This window comes from Pseudonaja textilis, chromosome 11, assembly GCF_049901715.1.
Source record: "Pseudonaja textilis isolate UNSWEBS1 chromosome 11, rPseTex1.2, whole genome shotgun sequence".
Classification (NCBI taxonomy): Eukaryota; Metazoa; Chordata; class Lepidosauria; order Squamata; family Elapidae; genus Pseudonaja; species Pseudonaja textilis.
In genome coordinates this window covers 17,866,503-17,877,332 of record NC_142000.1, presented here as the reverse complement: position 1 = coordinate 17,877,332, position 10,830 = coordinate 17,866,503, and positions in this window count along the sequence as shown.

Sequence of the window (10,830 nt, the reverse complement as noted above, 5' to 3'; positions counted from 1 at the left end):
AGAGATGTTCAGGTTGAAGTTTCAGTGTGTAGATGATCACCAAGAGCCGTGGTGGCGCAGTGGTTAAAATGTAGTATTGCAGGCTAACTCTGCCCACTGCCATGAGTTTGATCCTCACCGGGTCAAGGTTGACTCAACCTTCCATCCTTCCAAGGTCGGTAAAATGAAGACCCAGATTGTTGGGGGGCAACAAGGCTGACTTTGTAAACTGTTTAAAGAGAGTTGTAAATCACTATAAAGCGGTATATAAATCTAAGTGCTATTGCTATTACTTTCCGCTGTCTTACACAGAAGTGGGGAAATCATTCCACAGCAACAAGAATCTTCTTCATTCAAACTGTCATGAATAATAAGCAATGACACACATACCCCCCAAAAGAGACAAAAATGCGGAAAGTGGAAACTTTTCATGAAAAAGACACCCAAATATTGTCTGTCTCATCAGGCTGGGAAAGAAGGAGCTGTGGATAAGGCTGCTAATTTTTAAATATGTTTCTCATCTTGGGGTCTCTTGCACCTTAACAACAGTCTAAGCTGTTTGCCTGAATGGCAATTACCCCTGTAATATATTGTCACAGTGGCAATTCCCTTTTAAATCATTAGTCTACTTTCCCTGCATTAAAAGAAGAAGAAGAAAAAAAAAAAAACTCAGCAAATTATCTAAGTTTATTTCATTGACTTTCTCACACCTTGAGAAAGGACCCATTTATATTATCAGCATTTGATATATTTCCCATTTGCTGGGGTCCTTTGGGAAGTTGGCATTTTAATTTAATTATACTTTTTGTTGTTAATGGTCTTTATTTTTCAGTGTCTGTATGGTAAAGTGCTTTGGAATGGAATTTTTTTTTTCTTTTTGGAAAAAAAAACCACCCCCAACAAAAACCCCTTTTTTCTTCCCCCCCACCTCCGCTTCCCAATGGCAAGTAAGAGTGCAAATTTATAAACTGATAAAATTCAGCGTAAAATTGACAGAGGTGGAATGAAGCAGCCTGCTAAGAAATCCTAGCAAAATGATTAAGCGTTTTTCCCCACTTCCTGAATGTAAACCCTGCATATACTTAATCATCAGAGACTGTTAATTGGGAGATGCACAAGAATCCATTTGGAAATTTAAAGAAAGGTAATCAAATTCATGAAGCTAAGTCATATCAAGGGCCGCCAAAAGCAGTCAATCAAATGGGCTTCTAAAATTTAGTGGAGAACTCTGTGTGCACTTAGGGAGATTCTCGGTCATCCAGGTCATGATTGTCTCAAAAGTGCCCCACAACTAGACTGTGTTTTCTCCTTCTCACCGAAGAAGCTTCATCAGTTCTTACTAGGTGGGGGAGGATGGAAGGATTGGTTTTGATAGGATAGTGGGGAGAGAATGGAAGGATTATATTTCTTTGCAGTCCTCTGGTCATTAGCACTCTCTCTGGGAGCTCTTGCGGCTACTTGGGACTTATCTGTGCCCTCGGGGTTAACTGGGTCCCGGTGAAAATGGGTATGGAACCTTCTTGGAATTGTGTTGTAAATAGGAGATAAGTGGTGTCCTATTCCTCCCCCTTTGTTGAGGAAGGGCTGTTTAGTTTTAACATAGATTCTTTCCTGCCTAAGCAGGAGGTTGGACTAGAAGACCTTCAAGGTCCCTTCCAACTATTCTATTCTATTCTATTCTATTCTATTCTATTCTATTCTATTCTATTCTATTCTATTCTATTCTATTCTATTCTATTCCCATTCCCATTCCATTCCATTCCATTCCATTCCATTCCATTCCATTCCATTCCATTCCATTCCATTCCATTCTATTCTATTCTATTCTATTCTATTCTATTCCCATTCCCATTCCCTTCTATTCTATTCTATTTTATAGATGGTCTCTTTTACCTCTCTTTCAAACCAATGGTCCTCTCTATCCAGAATGTGGACTTTGCTGACCTCAAAAGAGCGGCCTTTGTCTTTTCAACTCTTCTGAAGTATGTCACCTAAAACACACCTCCGCTTTGTGACTGCTCACTGCAATCGCTCCAAGGTCAGAACAGATATGGATATACCTGAATTAAGTGGGCCTTTGTTATGTGTTAATGTTCTCATCTGCTTTACCGGCAGAGTTCTAGATTGTCCATATAAAATGATCAAACAACAAATGTCTCTTCGAGACTGAATCGGTCCAATGGCTACCGAATCCTGGCTCTCTATTGGGGGAAGTAGACAGAGGCAGGAAGAAAAGGAGAAATAGAACGAGGTGTCCCAGGAAAGGAATTTTCTACAATGCAAGGTTCCCCCTTTTCTTTGTATTTAGTATGATATTGAACTCAAATGATGCAAATATATACCTTCTCCTCTGAAATAATCCCATCAAACAAGGAACAAATAACGACCAAACAACATATCCAGCGCAGGAGTTTTCTGTTTAATAAAACATCCTTTGTTTGAATGCATGTTGATCCTGGCTGTTCTCATTAAAAAATAAGCGTGCAGTTTGAGGAGATCAACCAACCTCCTTATCCGCTCATTCATCATCATTTCAGAAGAAATATTGCCATAATTCTTCAAATTGGACCTGAAGCAAAGATTGCCGTCCAGTAAATTTTGTGTTGCCATAAAGCAGGTTATTCATCTTAAAGGCTAACTCTGAAGGTTCAGCCCATTAAATTAGTTATTTTTCTTTCTTTCTCTCTCTCTCTCTTTGAAAGTTTCAGATAACTAGTCAGAGGTAATTTCCCTGAGTCAGTTAATCATAGCTCAATAGATCTTCAGTTGCTCAAGATTTCTAAAACATGTTTCTTCGCTCTCTGTTTATTCTAGTTTAGTTACTATGGAATTTTGTTCACTCAAGTAAACTAACGTTTTAGATAGGGCTTAAAAAACCCACTTGATAAATTACATAATTACTGTGGCTCCCCTAATAAATCCCCTTTTGAAACAGGAACACTTCTTGATTTTATTAGCAGTGCCGTATTTTTAACAGATCTGCAAAGGACCACAGAAATAAAATACGATCCATCTTCTCCTACCAAAAATAGAAAGAAAAATCATATTTATAAAAGGGCAGCACTCCGCAGAACATAATTATTGCAAATTTTATATCTATTTGTAGCTGCCCTGCACTATAAACACTACACCATCTCTTCATTTTTAATTTCCTTTATTTTGCATTTCATTTTGATGAAAAGAATCACAAAAAGAAACACATTGCATTGCTTAGTGGCATTGCATTGCTTAGTATAATATTAGGATAGGGAGACGCCTGGGTTCAAATCCCCAATAGCTATTTTTTTGTGTTTACATACCAGGGGTCTCCATACTTCTGGAGGAATTCTGGGAGTTTTTTTTTTAACTAATTCATGTTTTACTTACAGTTTTCCATACATATTTTGTGGACAGTGTATTAACTGGGTCAATGTCCTTTTTAAACAATGCTAACAATGTTAGTACAAATAAGTATATATAATCCTAATCTTCCAACTTCAACAATACTATTCCCTCTTTATAGTTTTTTCTCATTTTTTTTCATTAATTCATTTAAGCATAAATAACATTTCTTTTCACCATTTATTTATTGTCCCCTATTAAGTCACTTATATTTAATATTTTAAAAATTACTCATTATTCCACCATAATTTCAGTATCCTAAATATCTAGACTACTGATCAGACCAAATATTAACAAAATTTAATCAATCCCGGGATTATATCTCAAAATCCCCACAATTTCTAATCCTTAAAAGTTTGAAGTTCACAATATATTTTAACACACTGTTAATATTAACAATACAATTAAATTACCTAATCCTAAACTTCCACCTTCTTATTTTTAGCTTATTTTTAAATAAAGTTGGCAACTTTGGAGACCTCCTGTTATATACTATTCCCATAAAAAAAAAAAATGCTCCCATATTTGATGATTTGGCCAGCTCTCTCTTAGCCTACATCATTTCCATAGGGATCTTGTGAGAATAATAGTACAGTTATGGTGAGGATAAAATCCACCACATTAAATAGATCTTTTCTTCTTTTTCATTGTGTGCCGTCAATGGAGGTCTATTGGCTGAGGAGAATTTTGTAAAACAAAAGTTGCTTTAGAAAGACACAAATAAAAACGTTCAGTTCAGGAGGAAAACCCTGCTTCAACCTATGAGCTATTTCTAAATATTTTTAGAAAAAGATGTGACCCAGTCAAGATGGTGGCCATGTTCTTTATGAGAGTGGACAAGCATAAACAACAGACAGAGCTTGGATCCCACTGCCACGATCACCATCTTGATTTTTCTAATGGAAGAAAACCCTCTTTTTCTCACTGTGGAGAGGACAGTGGAACAGTGAGGGTAGGAAAACCACTGGTGGCATGTTAGTAACCAATAATCATTATGAGATATTCCAATAGACCAGAGCTGGCAGGTCTTCTAATCCAGCCTCTTTCTCAAGCACCATTTCATATGCGACATCTCTTGTCCCACAATGGAAGAATGGATGGTAAAGGAGAATGGAGTTAGTAGAGATAGCTGGCTAGCTAGCTAGATTAACAGAGTTGGAAGGGACCTTGTAGGTCATCTAGTCCAACCCCCCACCTAAGCAGGAGACCCTACGTGATTTCTGACAGTGGTGGAATTGACTGTTTTAATTCAAGAGTAGAATTGATCTCATTTTGTTTCTACTTGGAAACCACTTCTGGACTTTTTCCTCAAAACGGAAAAGAAATGAAAGTTTGGATGATGAGAAAGATTTTTATTCTACCTTTTCTTTCTTCTATATTTTATATTATTCTAAAGTTTATTCTATACTTTATCTTGCAACGAAACGTAATAAAAATTTAAAAGTAAGGGGGAAAGGAAAGAAATAGGCATCTCTCATTGCTGAGTGGTGAATATAAAAATGTGTAACAGCTTTGACATTATGTCTTGTTGTAAGCTTTTAAACAAAATCTAGCTTGTCCCCTCTTGGAGACAGAAATATGAGGCTGACTCAGAGAGCAATTTCAGTGTTGGCTTTTAAGAATGGGGGGAAATGAAGAAAAGAGCAAAAATATATATAAAAAAAGTTTATATCCACTGGAAACTTGACTAGAGAGCCATCCTAGTACTGGCTGGGATTCAAATTTTTTAAAACTACTTTTTCAAAGATAGCTGAATGACAGTTTTGTTTCAGGCTCTGCATGAGTGAAATATGGATATAATTTTAAACATTACAGAGGGGAAAAACCAACTTAGTAAATGGTGCTTACCATATTTGAAACTTAGATGAAACCATGGAAAATTTGAATCCGGTGATTTTTTTTCCCCTCCATGTAAAAATATACATTTTGAATGGGCAAGCATGCTGAGGCACTTACGTCCATTGTATAATAATATTTAGCTACTCTGCGACACTCTTCATGTTTAAAATCCTTTATAAACATTAATTAATCCTTACAACACTCCTGTGAGTTAGGTAAGGATGATTGTTAAAATAGGCTGCATAATTCACAATGAATAATTAGTCTGGAGTCCTGCCACCAATTCTCCTCCTGAAATCCCCATCAGCGAATTGTTCAGACTGAAGGCAATTTTGCATAGGCTTTGTATTGACTAAAAAAACTGATCTCCCCATTGGTTGAATATCACACTGTTGTTAAATTCAAGGGATTTATTAATTATGCCACTGATTTACCAAAAAAATGAAGATGCTGGAATTGAAACCTTTAACCACTGATGTGGGAAGCCTGGCCGTTGTTACTCACTGGAAAGAAAGTGGAGTTTAGCACATTCTCAAGGTCATGTTTTCTTCGAGACAACCTGTAACTGGATCCAATAATTCATCTTGGAAATTCCTAGCATGTTTAGCAGGATGATTCCAGGCCCCCAGAAGCTGTGGATGAACTCTGGAGGTTTTAATGAAGCGATTGAACAACACTTGTCTGAAACGGTATAGGGCCTCTGGCTTGAGCTGGAGGCTGGATTAGAAGACTCCAAGATCCCAAGCCATGCTCACAGAACCGGTAGTAATTTTTTGTCCTGCACCCCAAAATCTAAAAAAGCAATGAATAATAATTTGTAATGAATAATAAAGCAGTGAAAGAAATATAGATGTATAACCTATTTTTGCTTCTCAACTATAATGGACGGTTCATGGAAAAAGAATGAACAGCACAAAGTTCTTTGGCGGCACTTCCTTGAATGCCCATGCAGACAAGGTTGTCTTGTAGGAATTTCAGAAAGTGCCAAACCAGAAGAAACATCATAACAGATGTCTCATGACCAATGAAGGATAGAAATATACATCTGGATCTATTTGGGTCTTCATAGATTTAGATCACAACCTCCGATTGTTTCTGGAACACTTGGGAACAATCTTGTGCAGGTATGAAGATGTTCTCCTGAAGGATACACCACGTAATCCTGGTAAGCGTGCTGTCACGTTTAGGGATTATATTTGAGGCTAACACACGGCAACGTGATTTTTCTGGTAGTCTACTTAAAGGTTAACCTTCTGCAACTTCACCTGCCTAGTCGGCTGAACCAAAGCCAGAGTTGCAGTGAATACAAAATATTTCCCGTGACTCGTCATGAGAGGTGAAATCAATACTCCATTCACATTGATTATTTGTAATGGTCTGAACATTAAAGCGAGGAATGTTTGCAACAAAGGATAGAAGGGGGCTCAGTGGCTTGGAGTAATGAAGCTCTAACACACAGCCACACCACGACAACTGTAGGAAAATGGACAGGAAATACAAAATTAATCCAACTTGCAGGAATGCTACCAACACAAATTGGGCCACCTAAAGATAGTTTCATAAGAAGCTAATAATAAATCCAGGCAAGATAAATTTCCAGAAGAGCACATAGATATTGGCAGCCAGTAACAGCTAATGAAGGGACTTTGCCGAGACAATTAAAAAGGCCCTATACATTTTATGAGACTAATTTCACTAATCTTTCACATTCAAGAATTCAGGGGTAGGAAGCCCAGTACTTCCCCTTTCTTTTGTGGCTGTCCTTAATAAATAGTGGTGAAATGAAAGGCAACTTTTACGATGAAGCTTGTTTTATATCGGAATTAGGAAAATAAAAAGTGACTTTGACAATTCAGCTCCGTATTTATTAGCAGGGACAAAAATCTGAACAAGAGCAGATCATATGTAGCTCAGGGAAGCATCTTTCTCAAATGAACAGAAAAGAGAAGGAAAGAATATTAGTCTTCAGCCCACCCTTCTTAAGAGTAAATTCCAAGGATAACGCAAAGGTCTTTTAGTTGAAATAAATACAGGATGAAATACCACGACCAATGAATTGCAATGAATTCAAAGAAATCCAGTTTTACAGAAGTAATGGTTTGCAGAGTAATGGTGGTTGGAAGGAAAAGAAGACCCTATACCATTCTGGAAAAATGGCTGTCCAATCTCTTCTTCAAAACTTCTAGTGACGGAGCACCCATAATTTCTGGAAGAAAGCTGTTCCATTAATGAATAGTTCACATTGTCATCCTTACCCATTTCTTCTAGAGTGAAAGGGAGTGACCTGCCAGTATAGATGGCATTGTGTTATATATAACAGGAAAGTATAGATCTACTAGCACCCAAAAAATCCACACAAAGCAATGTTATTTTGATAGGATTCATTCGAGTATTATTTGCCTGAAATGGTATAGGGTTTCCTGCCTACGCAAGGGGTTGGACTAGAAGACCTCCAAGGTCCCTTCCTTCTATTCTATTCTATTCTATTCTATTCTATTCTATTCTATTCTATTCTATTCTATTCTATTCTATTTATTCTATTCTACTCTATTCTTATTTCTATTCTACTTTTATTCTATTCCATTCTTATTTCTATTCTACTTTTATTCTATTCCATTCCACTCCACTCCACTCTACTCTATTCTATTCCCATTCCTATTCTATTCTTGGAGAAATGAATATCAAGAACTGTGGTGGCACAGTGGTTAGAGTGCAGTACTGCAGGCTACTTCTGCCGATTGCCGGCTGACTGCAATTTGGCAGTTTAAAATTCACCAGGCTCAAGGATGACTCAGTCTTCCATCCTTCCGAGGTGGGTAAAATGAGGACCCAGATTGTTGGAGGCAAGAGGCTGACTCTGTGAACCAATTAGAGAGGGCTGTAAAGCACTGAAGTGGTATATAAGTCTAAGTACTATTGCTGTTCTTTCTTTCTTTCTTTCTTTCTTTCTTTCTTTCTTTCTTTCTTTCTTTCTTTCTTTCTTTCTTTCTTTCTTTCCTTCCTTCCTTCCTTCCTTCCTTCCTTCCTTCCTTCCTTCCTCCCTCCCTCCCTCCCTCCCTCCCTCCCTTCCTTCCTTCCCATGGTCGCACACTGATTAGAATACAATACTGCAGGCTAACTCTGCCAACTGCCAGGAGTTTGATCCTGACCACCTCAAGGTTGACTCAGCTTTCCATCCTTCCGAGGTGAGTCAAATGAGGACCCAGATTGTTGGGGGCAACAGGCTGACTCTGTAAACTGCTTAGAGAGGGCTGCAAAGGGCATATTGATTGCAACGTCCCAGAGTCTTGGGATCACCATTTTCGGTGTTCCCAGCTGGCTTCTGATAGCTGGCTTTCTCAGTGGAGAAAGCCTAGATTTGCTTAATGTCTGCACAATTTCTTCTGATTTGCTTAACAACTGTGGCAAGAAAAGTCATAAAACTGTGGTATAACTCATTTAACAATCACCTTGCTTAGTAATGGAAAATTCTGGTCCCAGTTATAGCCATAACCTGAGGATGACCTCTATATATTAAAAAGTATTACTCGGAATGCTGCATGTCAAAAAAAAGGATTAATTAGAGATGGCCTAAGAAACTACATCCTATTTTTTTTCCTTCTTTTTAAATACAGAACAGGAAAATAAATTGGTACCTTTGGAACCGATCGGATTTAGATCAATTTGTACGCTCCTGGCTTGCAATCATTCCATTGGAATGGGCCCTGACTAGTTTGACGATTGTTTAACAAATGTGATCACCCTGCAAATATTAAACCCACAGAAATATTGTGCGAGGCAGCTAATGCTTGCTATTGTATTCCCCAATCAAATTACAAGCACCGAGTAGCTTGAAATGTCATCAAGCTTTTTAAAAAGTTCAGATCATTTCAAAGAAGACGCTGCCTTCTTGGAAATAGTCTAATGACGGGGAAAGTCAAATGAAACTTGCACGAAACCTCTTTTAATATCTATTAGCTTGAAATGTTGTTCGCAGCTAATCACATTAAAGTTGCTCAAGTGAGAAGAATTTGGGTGGTGCTCTCAGAATGACTTCTGAATACTTCTATGAATTGGGAAGGAAGGAAGGAAGGAAGGAAGGAAGGAAGAGAGGGAGAAAGAGAGAGATAGTCAAGAATTCCACTGATTGCTAATAAACAAAGCTAAGTTTCAGGGTATTATTTTCCACAGAGGCTTCACTGTTCACAACAGGTGTACTCGAGAAAGCCCTCTCCCTTTTTGCTCCTCTTTTAATCCCTATGGGAGGGGCCATTCACCATTCACCTGTGGCCTTACTCCCACGTCAACCCTTAGTTCGCAATTGTTCTTTTCTTTTGGCAGCTCTGCGCATGCGCAGTCTGGGAACCAGCTCCCGCTGTTCTTCTACCTCACTGCTGTCTGACTCTGAAAGCAGCTGATGACTGCCAGCCTGGCCTGGTCCCATCTCTTCCTCTGATGCAGAGCCCTCATCCGAGCCTTCCTCAGCCTTCAGGACTGGCCCATGTTCCTCCCCAACCTCCTCACTGTCCGACTCTGCTGCCAGCTCCGGTAACCGCCAGGGGACCAGATCAGTGGGTGCTCCATCATTGGAGGTTTTTAAATAGAGACTGGACAGCCATTTATCTGAAATGGTCTAGGGTCTCCGGCTCAAGCATCCCCAGAGGATACATGCAGGACCGTACACTTCGTTCCATCTGCTTGTGCATTGTCAATAATAGTTAAATTATATATCCCATATTATAAAGATTGCAAGTGTAGTTTGGAGAATGTCAGCACCTGAAAACTACAGACATTTCCCTTCCAAAGTGCATATGTTGCAAGCCAGCTGTTTATTTACAGGGCCATGTCATTTTTTCTCACTTTCCTTTCCTGCTTGAGAGAAGGAAGGAGGGGGAGAGAGGGAAAGAGAGAGACACAGAGAGAGGAAGAGAGGGAGAAACAGAAAAGAGGGAAGGAAAGAGGGGGAGAGGGAGAAAGAAAAAAGAAAGAGAGAGAGAGAGAGAAAGAGAAGAGAGAGGGGGAGAGAAAGACAGAGAGAGAAAGAGAAAGACAAAGAGAGAAGAGAGAGAAATAGAGAGGGAGGGAGAGAGACAGAGAAGACAGAGAAAGATATACACAGAGAGAAAGACACACACAGAGAGACAGAGAGAGACAGAGAGACAGAGACAGAGACAGAGACAGGAAGAGAACAGAGCGAAAGAAAGATAGAAAGAGCGGGAGAAGAGAGAGAGGTTTCAAGGGGCATTTCAATTTAGCCTGAACTTGAGAAGACATTAAATGCAACAGTATAACTAACATTCCATAAATATATTTCAACTTTCCTTGGGTGGGGAGGATTTGGTTTTCCTCTCCCTCTCCCTCTTTTCCTTTTGAAGACGGGTTCTTGCACAGCTACGAGAGGAAGCCAGCAGGGGGGGGGGGGGAAATCATCTAGGATGCTGAACAGATTTTAAATTATTTTTTTTAAGGATAGTGAGAACATCTGGATCAGTGTTAGAGCTTTCTATGTTTATCAAAAATGTTTGAAGCAGTGAGGGTGATGCTCCCAGTGCAGTTTTGTGGGGCTGTTCCCAAATCCTGTGCAAAAAACAACAACCGGGAACATCGATGCCACATTTATGACATCCAAAAGATGGAAATGAAGGTCAAACG